Raw genomic sequence first — 14,443 nt, 5'->3', positions numbered from 1 at the left:
GCACCTTGAGCCTGTGCTCCGCAACAAGAGAAGCCACTGCAACGAGAAGCCCACACTCGCCACAGGTAGAGAAAGCCCATGCGCAGCAACAAAGATCCAACGCAGACAAAAAAAAAAAAAGGCAATGATGGATGCACAGCCCTTACCCAATGTGTGACCCCTGGCTGGTCCAGCTAACAATAATGAAGGCAGGCAGATTCAGGAGGCAGAGCCATGGGTCCTTTTCACCAGCCACTTACAGGAAGGACCCTGCCACACTGTATGGCTGTTAGCATAACTGATGCCATCTTGGGCCTGTTCAGTTCCTCCCGTCCTTCAGCTGACCCTACCTAGGGCTGTACTGTGTAGTAAATCTCTGTTGTCAGGGGCTTTGTAGTTAATAGATGTTGTTTAATGACCATTAGGTCCAGGTGGCCCCTGTGCTGTTAGTCTCCAAACAATAATGAAGAGCTTCGCTGACGTATTCCCGGCGCCCATGAGACTAGTTACCCGTTCATAAATCTGGACTTTGGAATTCACTTCCTGTTTCCAAGCACGTACCCCCATACCCTAGGTTAACTGTAAAATTCTCCCAGTGGCAGTTATGAATGCTCCTGGATGTCATCCGCCCTATCCCACCCTGTGAGTAAACTACCTTATAATAAGCTGATCCACTGATTACATGGAGTGACCTGCCTCATTTTTCGGTTTCAAGATACTGTCTCAGTTTGGTGGGCATCTTTCGTTTCCTTTGTATTTTTCCTATTTTTTAAGATGCTAATACTAATACCAAGCTATATATGATTTCATGAAATCTGATTCCTTTTAATAACTTAAATGCTATTTGTTTTCTTGGTATTGAACATAATCCAAAGTAGAGATGTTATTACCCAAATCAATAAAGAAAGAGGGCAAAAAAGAACTTAACCCCAAGTCAGTTTTCAGTTATCTGATTATCTAGCTGCTTCTGATCTCTCCTTCCTTTCATTTATATTTTTAGCCACTTCTCCTCCCCACACCCAAGGGTGAGGCCAGGAAAGGATTCACAGAAGCTTTAAAAATGGAAGAAGTTAAAATCACTAAAACCACTGCTAAATTTGACCAAGAAGAGAAGGTTTGTTTTTTAATGGAATTTCAGGTATCGGTACTTTGCCCATTATAAAATTAAGAGCCTACAAAAATACAGGCTCTTTATCATGTCCTTAATGCACTTTTAATAGATCATAGAAATGGTCAAAACATCCCATAATTGCATGAAAGGCAAATATATCCTAGTATATATATACATTATGAAATTGTATAGAATATTATTCACATCCCTTTAAATAAACTACTGTAAACAAGAAGATAAATTAGGCTTGTTGGCTTGAGGTTTATGCCAGCTGTGAGAAGAAAGTCAATTTGCTTTTAAATGTATGTTGTTTTCCTCTCATACCAACAACGTGAATGGTTCAAGTTTAAAATCAGCAAAGATAACACTGTGAGTTTCCTGTAAGTGGACCATGTTAGGCCATGTTAGAAAGTGACTGCCTTGGTTGAGCTGGAGCCAGTTTGCACTTTTTCCAACTCAAAACCCTTAGGTAAAAAGTTTTAGAACATGGCCAACCATGTTCTAGATAACCAACATGCATTTTAATTTTGTTCTTGTTCTGCTGCTTCCTTTAAACAACTTCCCTCCTCCCTTCCCAACGCATTCTCACCCCCCACCCCGACCCTTCACACTCTGAGCATCAGAAAATAGGTTCTAAACAGGGAGAAAGGTCTGGCACTGGGCAGGCACCTGCTACTTAGTGGGGTTGAGGCCTATATGAAAGAAGCTTTAAAAAAGGGAAATGGCAAAGCCTCTAGAACTCAGCAGTTAAGGCTTTTGCCAAACAAAGATCAAAGCCCTTGAGCTTTTAAATCTTTTACTGGATTGGGATTGATTCCTCAAGCTCAAAACGGGCTCAGCTAGAAGCGGAGTGGCAGGTGTTGGATCTGTGAGGCACGCCCTCTGGCTAAGCTGGAACCCAGAGCTGCAGAGGTGCTGGCTCTGGATGCCAGATCAGGGGAAAGGTCCTGTAACCAGAGTTAGAGTTGAGCTTAAGCAGAGACTGTGTTCAGGGATCTCCTCTGTCCCTCTCAAACACTGCAAGCTAGCTCAGAAAGAGGTTCCTGGAGGGCAAAGCACAACCTATTTAACGGGTGCATCTGAAATGGACTTGGAAGATTCACACCCATCAACTTGAGAAGTTTATTTTCTCAATCCCTTAGCTAGTTCCCCAGAGTCAGCTGACAAAGCAGATGGCAAGGTGACCTGAGTAGAGATATCACTTTAGATGACAACCTGCCACAGGGCCTCTGGCTTGGCACTCAGAGGCAGCCCTAGGGTTTATGGCACTGCGGGAAAGAGCAGGAGAATTCATTGCTGTCCCCTTAAGCCCCATTTCCATCCATTTGACTCACCACTTAAAGCTAGTCTGTGTCACAAATGTGTCTGAGTTTTATGCCCAGCACCTTCCTTTGCATAGGGAGACCTTGGGGAAGGATTAAACTGAATCTTGAAAAATCAATAAACAATGCTCAAGTGGCTAGGAGCTCCTCAAAAGTGGAATACGTGGGAGAGAGGGACAGCAGGTAGTGCAGTGTTGGGGCCGAAAGTTGTGGCTAAAAGAAACTGACAGGGCTTCCCTGGTGGCACAGTGGTTAAAGAATCTGCCTGCCAATGCAGAGAACACGGGTTCGAGCCCTGGTCCGGGAAGATCCCACATGCTGCGGAGCAACTAAGCCCGTGAGCCACAACTACTGAGCTTGCGCTCTAGAGCCCGTGAGCCAGAACTGCTGAGCCCGTGTGCCACAACTACTGAAGCCCATGCACCTAGAGCCCATGCTCTGCAACAAGAGAAACCACTGCAATGAGAAGCCCGCACACTGCAATGAAGAATATCCCCCACTCGCCACAACAGAGAAAGCCCACACGCAGCAACGAAGACCCAACGCTGCCAAAAATAAATAAATGTTAAAAAAAAAAGAAAGAAACTGACATCCTCTCCTGATGCTCTCTGAGCCCTCAGCTAAGACTTAAAAGGACAAGGACCCAATTAAAGACAGGCAAAACCATTGGCAATGCCAATTAGTGGTATGATTCTCTAAGTAATGTTAGAAGTGTTAGTTCCCAGCGTTTTCGAGAAATGCAAAGAAAATAAATGAGGCTTTATTTTGTTTTGTGGTAGTAGTAGTAGTAGTACGACAATTTTTTTAAAGGGGGTCTGATAAGGCAAGTGGTACAATGCTAGCTGACAGAATTCTTATCTGATTTCCATGCTTAGAAACTGAGAAGAGCAGAGCCATCATGGTTGAGCAGTGGTGCTCCGTAGTCCTATCCTAACCTCAAGGTGGGTGAGATGTGGTATGGAAAGCACCAGGCTGATTGAAATGACTTGGAGTCTTAATGCCAGAAAAGGACAATCAGCTCATCTTGAAGGAATTGTGAGGAAGCAGAGTGAGGCAGAGATTTGGTCCTGGCAACATTTTGGGAAAAATCGTTATATACGTGGCTTGTGAACTCTTACTTAGACATGAACGTAGCCATTGCTAAGAGCCACCATGGGTTCCCTGGGAGCTAAGAGTGTCAACTGATCACATTCCTGTTTTTTAAGCAGTCCTTTCCTGGTAGATAGGGGAGTAGTCATTCACTCTACATTTATCAAGCATTATGTTTCAGGCATTGTATATGTTTACAATTTAGAAAGCATTTTCTTTAAAATACAATTTTGGGAATTCCCTGGTGGTCCAGTGGTTAGGACGCTGCGCTTCCACAGCAGGGGGCCCGGGTCTGATCCCTGGTCAGGGAACTAGGCTCCCACAAGCTGGGCAGCCTGGCCATAAATGAATGAATGAATGAATAAATAAATAAATAAATAAAATACAATTTTGATTTTTTTCCTGATTATAAAAAACAAATCAGTTTTCTGATTTTTTTTTTTTTTTTGGGGGGGGCTGCGTGTCATGTGGGATCTTAGTTCCCTGACCAGGGATCGAACCCACACCCCCTGCATTGGAAGTGCAGAGTCTTAACCACTGGACCACCAGGGAAGTCCCTTATTTTTCTGATTATTGAAGAGAAACTTGCAGAGAAGAAAGTAAAATTATGTGTAATCTTACCATCCAGAATACCACTATTAACATTTTGCTGTATTTTTTACCACTTTAAAAATACAGGTTCTTAAAATAAGAACATGATCTTACTATATTATTTGGAGTTCTGCTTTAAAAAAAAAAAAAGTAAACTTTTTAAAGTTAAAAATTTTAAACTAATACCACAAATGGGGAAGTGTTCAGATGAGTAAATGCAATGAATTTTTACAAAGTGAATGTACTGTTATAACCATTATCCAGATAAAGAAATAGAAATATTGTCAAGACCTACAGAAGCCCTTTGTACCGCCTTCAGCCATGAGCCAGTTAACTACTAGGTACCCTGCTCTTAAAATCAATATTAAATTGTAAGCATTTTCCTGTCATTAATTTTTTTTGGAAAACACTATTTTTGATAGCTACACAATACTTGGTTATATGGATGTGTTAAAATTTTGTCATTCTACTATTGGGCGTTAATGTCAATTCCTTTTGGCATTGTTACATGCAATGTGATGTATATCCTTTCAGAGAAAAATTTTTAGAAAATATTTTCACATGTTGATTTTGTTTGACATTTAAAATAACCTGTGAGATGTATAGTGCAGGTGGTATTATATATAATTAGGCTCAGAAAGGTTAACTTGTCTGAAGTTACACAGCTAAAGAGGTAAAGCTGGACGTAGAACCTCTGTTTTCTAATTCCTAGTTGAGTAGATTCTCAACAGGACATCTAAGTCTCAAGGTATTCTTGTGAATCAAATGGGGAAAGGTGATGTAACTAAAAAAGCAGTTAGGCTAATGCAAAACAATTCGAAGGACTAGTATACCCAAAGAGTGTTGATGAATGATGCATAAATCTGTGGTATCTACAAAGGAAATCTTTATTGGCAAGCCTCAGGGCTCTGTCCTTGACTTTTGCTCCTTAAACAAGTTTATCTTCCACTTGAATGAAGGCAGGACACATTTGTTAAATTTGTGGATGACAAAGCAGTGAGAATATTAGAGGACATAAATGTAAAATATCTTAGCAGGCTTGGAAGGTGGACTGAAGCCAAAAGGAGAAATTTAGTAAGATAAATGAAAAGTTCAGTACTTAGAGGGGAAAATGTGAACATTTTTTAGAATAAGGGAGATGTAGATCTACAGTTGGGAAATGACCCAGGGGATAAACCCTATGTCAGTGATCAGTGTGAGCAGACTTCCAGAAAGGTCCACAGAAATTTAAGCTGCACTGACAGAAGTAGAACATTCAGGTTGACTGAAAGAGAATACATGAGATAGACAAGAAAGTCTGAAAACAGCAATGCCTGATATGAATATACAGTAATAAAAAAGTGGAGGAACAGAGACCCATTGTACTCTAATCTGCTCAAAACACATCTGCAGTATTTGTCCCAGTTCTGGACACACCCTTGGAGGAACTTGAGCTCCCTGGACTGTGTTCAGAAGATGGTGATGAAGGTAATGAAAAATCTCCAAACCTTGCCAGATCAGGCAGAAATGGTTTACCAGGGGGGGAAAAAGGCAGTCACTGAACAAACTTTGTTTTTATCAGCTTAATTGGAATATAATTTATGTACAATAAAGTACATCCACTTAAAGTGTATGATTTGGTGAGTTTTGACATTTGTGTGAACCCATGAAAACACTAGCATGATAGAGATGGGAACATTTTCATTACTCCGAAAGGATTCCTTATGCCTCTTTGTAGTCCATTCTCCCTCTACCCCAAGGCTTAGGCAACCACTGATCTGCTTTCTGTCACTATAGAGGAATTAATATTTTCTAGAATTGTCTATAAATGGAACAGAAGAGCAGAACTCTTGTGATTGGCTTCTTGCTCTCAGTCTGAAGATTCTGAGGTTTTCACATCTTGCTTCATCTATCCGTAGTTCATTACTGGATGGTATGTCATCATATGGATGTACCACATTTTGTTTATCTATTTATCTGATTATGGACATTTGAGTTGTTTCCAGTTTGGGGCCATTATGGAAAAAGCTGCTATGTACATTCATGTTACAAGTTTTTGTGTGAACAAGTGTTTTCATTTCTTTTGGGTAGATGCCTAGGAATGGAATGGCTGGGTCCTGTTGAACACTCAGTTCCACTAGGAACTTTATGAACAAGAGAAACAGGTTCCCAGACTCACTTTCTAGGAGGGAAAGAGGCAGTAAAACATGTAAACAAATGGATAAGTTCAGAAAGTGATAAATGATATAAGGATGATAAAAGAGTTGCTGAAAGTGACTAAGAAGGGTTTATCTTAACTAGAGTGATGAAGGAAGATCTCTCTGTAGAGCTGACATTTAAGTTGAGCCGAGTCCCGAATGTTGAGGAGGCAATGTATGAAGGTTTGAGGGAGCACATTCCAGGAACTGGGAACTTTAAGAGCAAAGTCCTTGAGAAAGAATGGAGTTTGACTTAAGAAGGATGTAATAGTTGTCTCCAGATGTTCAAAAAGCAATCAGGAGGAAAAGGGATTACATTTATTCTATGAAATTTTAGAGGCCTAAGTATGACCAGTGAGAGGACATTAGATAGAGAAGAGCTTGGGTTCAGTCGAAACTTTTCATAGTGGGATGTTTGGGGGTAGGAAAAGGACCAAGTTTTAAGTCCTTTTTTGTTGTTGAGGTTTTGTTTTCGTTCTTTATTTCTTTTTGTTGTTGTTGTTAAGACCTTTCCTACTAATATGAATAACAACTACAACTAGATGGGCATGGAACTAACTAGTGACTTTGGTCTCTCAAAGTGAATTATTGAGCAGATATAAATCCAGCTTAAAAACTAATTACACTGGCTTGTGGCAGCCAAGTGTTAAGGAAAAAAAGAAGAAAAAACTGCAGTAATTTGCACTAATTTGTAAGGCAACTGATAGAAAAAAATATTTCATTTTTCTACTAATTTTGGGCTTAACAATAGGCACTCAGAAAACATTCAGGTGTTCCTTGAGAGGCCAGAAAAAGAAGGATGCATTATCTTCTTTCAGTTAAATGACACCTTCTATGGTTAGTGTACAAGGAAGTGAGAGGACATGTTAATAAAAATAGGAATAATCCTTCAGCATTTACCTACATCTGTCCATTTAAAAATAATAATAGTGATTTGAAATTAAATGATATCTACCAAGGTATTAACGCAGGTAAAAGATGCAGCCTTTTTGAAAATGTATTAGAAGACTAAATTATATAATTACTTTTAATTATTGTGCAAACTTAAGAACAATAAAGGAACAGAAGAAGGAGGAGAAGGAGGAAGGAAAGGAAGAGGAGGGAGGCAGAGAGGAGTAGAAAACCAGCTATTTCACTGACTTAAGAAACTGCCGCTTTCGTCCTTCCATGATGTCCTCAGTCCTTGTCTAGATGCTTCTGTAATCATCAGGTAAGAGTGCAGTCATGTTTTTAGTACTATACGACTTTGTGTCATATCAATTCAATAAAGCATATCATCAATTATTGATTCCTTACATGAATGAACAGTATATTTAGGGTCATCAGCAGGAGGATTTCTTGGCAGCTTCTTTGCTGTGGGAAGGGTGCATAAGGGATAGCAGTAAGATAAAACTCTCTAAGGCAGGGCTCCTCAAGCTGTGGTCCCATCACCTCTAGGGAATGTGGTATGACCTACTTTTCCAGCCCTTGTCATCCTCAGGGTCCTCCATTTGTGCAAGAAGACAGTTCATTTACCAGTAGCAGAGGACAGCTGTTCTCCATGAACTTGTCAGAGAGTATAATCTTTACTGGGACATATTCATGTGTCATAAAATTCACCGTTTTAAAGTGTACGTATCAGTGGTTTCAGTATATTCAGAGAGTTGTACAACCTTCAGAACATTTTTATCACCTCGAGAAGAAGTCCCATATCCATTAGCAGTCACTCCTCATTCTTCCCTCCTCTGACTAATCCACTTTCTATCTCCATGGATTTGCCTATCCTGGATATTTCATTTAAGTGGAATGGTACAATGTGTGGTCTTTTGTGATTGGCTTTCATTTAGCGTAATATTTTCAAGGTTCATCCATGTTGCAGCATGTGTAAGTACTTTACTCCTTTTTATGGCTGAATAATATTCCTTTGTATGGATATACCAGAGTATAATTTTTTTTTTTAATATTTATATTTATTTTTAAATTTTTGGCTGCTTCACGTCTCAGCTGCAGCACACAGGATCTTTTGTTTCCGTGTGCAAGCTTCTCTCTAGTTGTGGCGCTCGGGCTGCAGAGTGTGCGGGCTCAGTAGTTGTGGCATGTGGGATCTTAGTTCTCCAACCAGGGATCAAACCCTCGTCTCCTGCATTGGAAGGTGGATTCTTAACCACTGGACCACCAGGGGAGTCCCCAGAGAGTATAATCTTGAACTCACTCTCACTCAGTATTCAACAGTTAGGCCTTTGGAAAAATGGGTGAAGTACTGAAATATATATGAAAAACAATGCTCTGTATGGAATTGTGCTACAAAGGTCAAACAATGACATGAAGATTGTCTAATCAAGTTATCAAACAAATATGTTAATAAAGTTACACATCTCTAAAATGGAAGTTTGATTCACTCATATTTGTAAAAACAATATAAATTGCATAACTCTTCATAATTTTTTGTTTTATTTTTTAAGAGAGTATCCGAATCAAATCTTTCCCTCCCCACTCCACATACTATTTACTATGAAATGTTGGCTCCTGTTTTAAATGGATTTCTTTTAAACAACTTTTTTCCAATACTGATTATCTCCAACTTCAAAAGCTAACAGTGATCATTTCTAGGTGGTAAAATTATGGGAGATTTTGATTTTCTCTTTTCATTTGTCTCTACTTTTCCTCAACAAACACGCATTATATTTGTAAATAAGAGGGGAAGGAAAGAAAAAAACAAACAAACAAAAAAACAGGCTGAAAGAAACAGTTATGGAAGTTCTCCTGAAAGATGTGTAGTCTGTCCGTTTCTCCAGAGTACGTTACTGGATTAAGCCAGAGGGCACTGAATTGCATTTTCTTTAGTGCCCTACCCTGTGTTAAAGAGTATTTTAAAAACATCCTTAAGTTGTTGCATTTCTTGCAGGATATCACTGAGATTATCACTTACCACATCTTACAGGATATACTCTGAACATCTGTCTTAGTCTCTTCAGTCTCAGTACCAGAAATAGTAGTGCTTCTTCCAAGGAAGTAGCTTGCTTTTTTCTAAAAAGTACTTAGTGTTAATTTTTAAAACAGTTTTATTGAGCTATAACTCATATACCATATAATTCATCCATTTAAAATGTATGATTCAATGGCTTTTAGAATATTCATAGAGTTATGCAACTATCACTACAGTCAATTTTATAACATTTTCATTATCCCAAAAGAAACCTTTCTCCCCTTAGCCATCATCCTCCAGTTCCCCTCTCCTTGCCTAGTCCTAGATGACTACTAACCTATTTGCTCTATGGATTTGCCTAATCTGGACATTTCATATAAATGGAACGATATGAAATAGGATCCTTTTTCACTTAGCATAATGTTTTCAAGACTCATCCGTTTTGTACAATGTATCAGTACTTCATGAATTTTTTAATTGTCAAGTAATATTCCACTGTATGGATATGCCACTTTTTATCCATTCTTCTGTTGATGACTATTTGGATTATTTTCACCATTTGGCTATTGTAAGCAATGCTGCTATAAATGTTTATGTACATGTATTTGTTTGAATACCTGTTTTTAATTCTTTTGGGTGTATAACTAGGGGTAGAATAAATGAATTATGTGGTAATTCTATGTTCCAATTTCTCCACATTCTTACCAAAACTTGTTATTTTTCATTTTCCTAATGGATGTTAAATGGTATCTTATTCTATGTTTTTGTCTTTTGTGTTATTTACTGGCAAAGAAAGATATTTCTTTGCCAGTAAATAACAGGTTGCTGGACTTCCCTGGTGGCACAGTGGTTGAGAATCCACCTGCCAATGCAGGGGACATGGGTTCGAGCCCTGGTCCGGGAAGATCGCACATGCCATGGAGCAACTAAGCCTGTGAGCCACAACCACTGAGCCTGCACTCTAGAGCCCGTAAGCCACAACTACTGAGCCTGTGTGCTGCAACTACTGAAGCCTGCGTGCCTAGAGCCTGTTATCCGCACAAAAGAAGCTACTGCAATGAGAAGCCCGTGCACTGCAACAAGAGTAGCCCCCACTCGCCACAACTAGAGAAAGCCCACATGCAGCAAAGAAGACCCAATGCAGCCAAAAATTTTAAAAATAATAATAATAATAATTAAAAAAAAACAACAGGTTGCCATAAGCTGTTTTCAGACAGATTTGCTTTTCATTGTGGTTTTGATATGCATGATCAGTGATGTTAAACATCTTTTTATGTGCTTATTGGCTATTTGTAAATCTTCCTTGCAGAAATATCTATTCAGATCCTTTCCTCATATTACAATTGGGTTGTCTTTTTATTACTAAGTTGTATGGGTTCTTTATATATTCTAGAAACAAGTCCCCTATTAGATACATGACTTGTAAATATTTCCTCCTATCCTGTGAGTTGTCTTTTCATTTTCTTGATGATGTCCTTTGACGCATGAAAATTTTGAATTTTGATGAAATCCAATTTATTAATTTTTTCTTTTGTTGATTGTGTTTTGGTGTCATATCTGAGAAACCATTGCCTATTCCAATGTCACAAAGACTTCTATGTTTTCTTTGAAGGATTTTAGAGTCTTAGCTCTCAGGTCTTTGATTTTGAGTTAATTTTTGTATGGTGTGAGATAGGGGGGCCCAAATTCATTCTTTTGCATATAGATATCCAGTGGCCCTGCACCATTTGTTGAAAAGACTATTCTTTCCCAATTGAATAGTTTTGCATCCTAGTCAAAAATCAATTTACAGTAAATATAAGGGTTTATTTCTGGACTCTCTGTTCTATTCCATTGACCTATATGCTTGTCCTTATGCCAGTACCATACTGTCTTGGTTACTGTAGCTTTGTAGTGAGTTTTGAAATGGAGAAATGTGAGTCCTCAAATTTTGTTGTTTTTCAAAATTATTTTGGCTATCCTGGGTCTCTTGAATTTTCACATGAATTTTAGGATCAGCTGCCAATTTCTGCAAAGAAGTCAGCTGTGATTTTGATAGGGATTACTTTGAAACTGTAAATCAATTTGAGGAATATTTCCATCTAAACAATTTAAAGTTTTCCAATCCATGAACATGAGATATCTTTCCATTTATGTAGGCCTTTTAAAATTTCTTTCAATGCTGTTTTGTAGTTTTTTAGTGTAAAAGCCTTGTACTTCTTTTGTTAAAATTAGTACTAAGTATTTATTCTTTCTGATGCTATTATAAATGGAATCCTTTTCTTTATTTCATTTCCTCCTTTCCAATCTGGATGGCTTCTATTTCTTTCTTTTTTTTTTTTTAATATTTATTTATTTATTTATTTTGGCTGCACCAGGTCTTTGTTGCGGCACATGGCCTTCTTAGCTGCGGCACGCATGTGGGAACTAGTTCCCTGACCAGGGATCAAACCCAGGCCCCCTGCATTGGGAGCGAGGAGTCTTACCCACTGGACCACCAGGGAAGTCCCTCTTCTATTTCTTATTGTTGCCTAATTGCCCTGGCTAGAATGTCCCACACAATGATGGGGAAATGGGGAGAGTAGACATGCTGGTCTTGCTCCTCATCTTAGAGGGAAAGTAGCCAGTCTTTCACCATTAATTTGATGTTAACTGTGGGTTTTTTGTAGATGCTTTATATCAGGTTGAAGACATTTCCTTCTATATCAGGTTGAAGACATTTCCTTTTTTGTACATGCTTTATATCAGGTTGAAGACATTTCCTATGTTGTTGAGTATTTTTATCATGAAGGGGTCTTGAATTTCGTTAAATGCTTTTTCTGCATCTATTATGATGATCCTGTGGGGTTTGGCCTTTATTCTATTAATGCGATGTAATACATTAATTGACTTTTGGATGTTAAAAGCCAATCTTGCATTCCTGGGATAAATCCTGTTTGATCATGGTGTATAATCCTTTTTTTAAAAAAATAAATGTAGTTATTTATTTTTGGCTACATTGGGTCTTCATTGCTGCACGTGGGTCTTCTCTAGTTGTGGCGAGCGGGGGCTACTCTTTGTTGCGGTGCATGGGCTTCTCATTGTGGTGGCTTCTCTTGTGGCAGAGCACAGGCTCTAGGCATGCGAGCTTCAGTAGTTGTGGCACATGGACTCTGTAGTTGTGGCTCGTGGGCTCTAGAGTACAGGCTCAGTAGTTGTGGCACACAGGCTTAGTTGCTTCACGGCATGTGGGATCTTCCTGGACCAGGGTTCAAACCCATGTCCCCTGCATTGGCAGGCAGATTCTTAACCACTGCACCACCAGGGAAGCCCTATAATCCTTTTTATACTCTACAAGATAAACAAATGTGAGCCTCTAAAATCTACTTTTACAAAGATGGAAGAATTAGAAAGTGAATATTTTCATTGCAAGCACATTTATTAATTTTTTAAAAAATTCAGGATAAGGAGCCCTAAAATAGTTGGCATCTTTAGATATTATATGATTTCATTTCTAAAAGTATTGTTTGCATAAATCCTTCCAGGAACACAATGTCTTTTAAAATAAGGCACACCTATGGTTATAAAATGAGAAAAAGGGAAAGCTAATATTTGGATTCCTTTTAGAGGAAAAGCCCTGATCTAATTATTGAGAGGATTAGCCAACACTGTCCACATTTTATTCATTTAGCAGAAACATACAAACATAATATTTTTGCTCCCTTTCAACATGTTCAGAGGCCCAGAAACCTTTGGGACAGAATACCTTTTGAGGTAGAATTTATTTATTTATTTAAAAAAATTTTTCTAATTAAAAAAATTTATTTTATTTTAGTTTTCGGCCACATGGCATGTGGGATCTTAGCTCCCTGACCAGCGATCGAACCTGTGCCTCCTGCATTGGGAGTACAGAGTCTTAACCACTGGACCCCCAGGGGAAGTCCCTTGAGGTAGATTTTTTTAACGGAACTCCAGTAACTCTTATTATATCCTTATTTTTAATTAGTCTCTGCATTTGCATAACCATGGATGTTTTGAAATAATATTGCATCGTTCCAAATATCTGGCAGGCATGAATTTTTCAGACCAGGAGATATTTATGGCTGGCTGAGGCAGGGCAATCACTGCTCTGAATCTTAAGATTTCACCTTAGACGTAGAGACTCTAACAGACTCTTTTTCTTTTTTTTTGGCTGTGTTGGGTCTTCGTTGCTGTGCGCGGACTCTCTCTAGTTGCGGTAAGCGGGGGCTACTGTTCGTTGCGGTGTGCGGGCTTCTCCTTGTGGTGGCTCCTCTTGTTGCGGAGCACAAGCTCTAGGCACATGGGCTCAGTAGTTGTGGCGCACGGGCTTAGTTGCTCCGTGGCATGTGGGATCTTCCCGGGCCAGGGATCGAACCCGTGTCCCCTGCATTGGCAGGTGGATTCTTAACCACTGCGGCACCAGGGAGGTCCCTATAACAGACTCTTTTTACTTCTGGCTCAGTGTTAGAGACTTGGAGTAGATTCCAATTTCCATTTGATAGTCCTTTGTGGAACGTTCAGCCTTTGTGCTATGTGATGATTGGAATAATCGTCCCTTCTACAAAACTTATAAAAATAGCTTGGGTTTTGTGTTTTTTTTTTTGCTGGATTGTTACAAAGGGAACACATAAGGATTTGAATACATTTGGATGTCTTCATTTAATGAACTAGGTTGAGTTTGGCGTAGAGTTGGAAAAGGATGCACTGCAGCTGATGAGATTCTGACCAACTTTAGGTCACATGATTACTTGTAACCTCTTCCTTCACCAAGTTGTTACTAGACCCACTAACAAGCAAACTGCGTGGAAGATCTTCTTCACTCCATGCCAGTGAGGTCAGTAAAAGGTGTTAAATGGCTTAAAGGAAGCAGGAGAGTGCCACTCTCCCCAAAAACCCCAGGAGCATATTTGTGGGTGGTGATTGTATCCAACTGCTACCCATCCTTCATCCAAAAAGGCCAGACTTGCTCTTCCTCCTCTCATTCCACACATAGTTAAAAATAAATTTAACCAACAGAAAATATCAGATAACATACATCCTATTCACTCTTTCAGAAATTATTTATGGAAGGTATAGGATGTGCTAGGCCATAGGGACACAAGTAGGAACTAGACATCTTCCTGCCCTGATGAAGCTTGAGGTCCTCTACTGGAAAAGACAAGCAAAGAACATGACAAAAGTAAACAAACAAAATTATTATAAATCATAATAACCTTTCATAAGATTTATGAGACCTGTGGGACAAGGGGTTGGTCATGTAAAGAGCAGGGGAACAGGGCTTCCCTGGTGG

General features: G+C 39.2%; 1 long non-coding RNA gene across 4 annotated transcripts in view; it reads left to right on the top strand.

Annotated features, from left to right (window-relative positions):
• The first annotated feature begins 44 nt into the window (after positions 1-44).
• The window catches only part of LOC309667174, a 46,200-nt gene continuing 31,801 nt past the window's right edge, over positions 45-14,443 (top strand). For 3 of the 4 annotated variants that reach the window (XR_014267572.1, XR_014267573.1, XR_014267574.1), the window contains exon 1: positions 45-7,479. This is a non-coding gene — a long non-coding RNA (uncharacterized lncRNA). Of the gene's footprint in view, positions 11,837-11,901; positions 12,931-14,443 lie in introns of those variants that run through there. The other variant, XR_014267575.1, reaches the window with a different exon arrangement.

The sequence above is a fragment of the Balaenoptera physalus genome (assembly GCF_965194825.1).
Source record: "Balaenoptera physalus genome assembly, chromosome: 9".
Lineage (NCBI taxonomy): Eukaryota > Metazoa > Chordata > Mammalia > Artiodactyla > Balaenopteridae > Balaenoptera > Balaenoptera physalus.
Note: the sequence above shows the minus strand (reverse complement) of the source record. Positions and strands in the feature narration are given on the sequence as shown.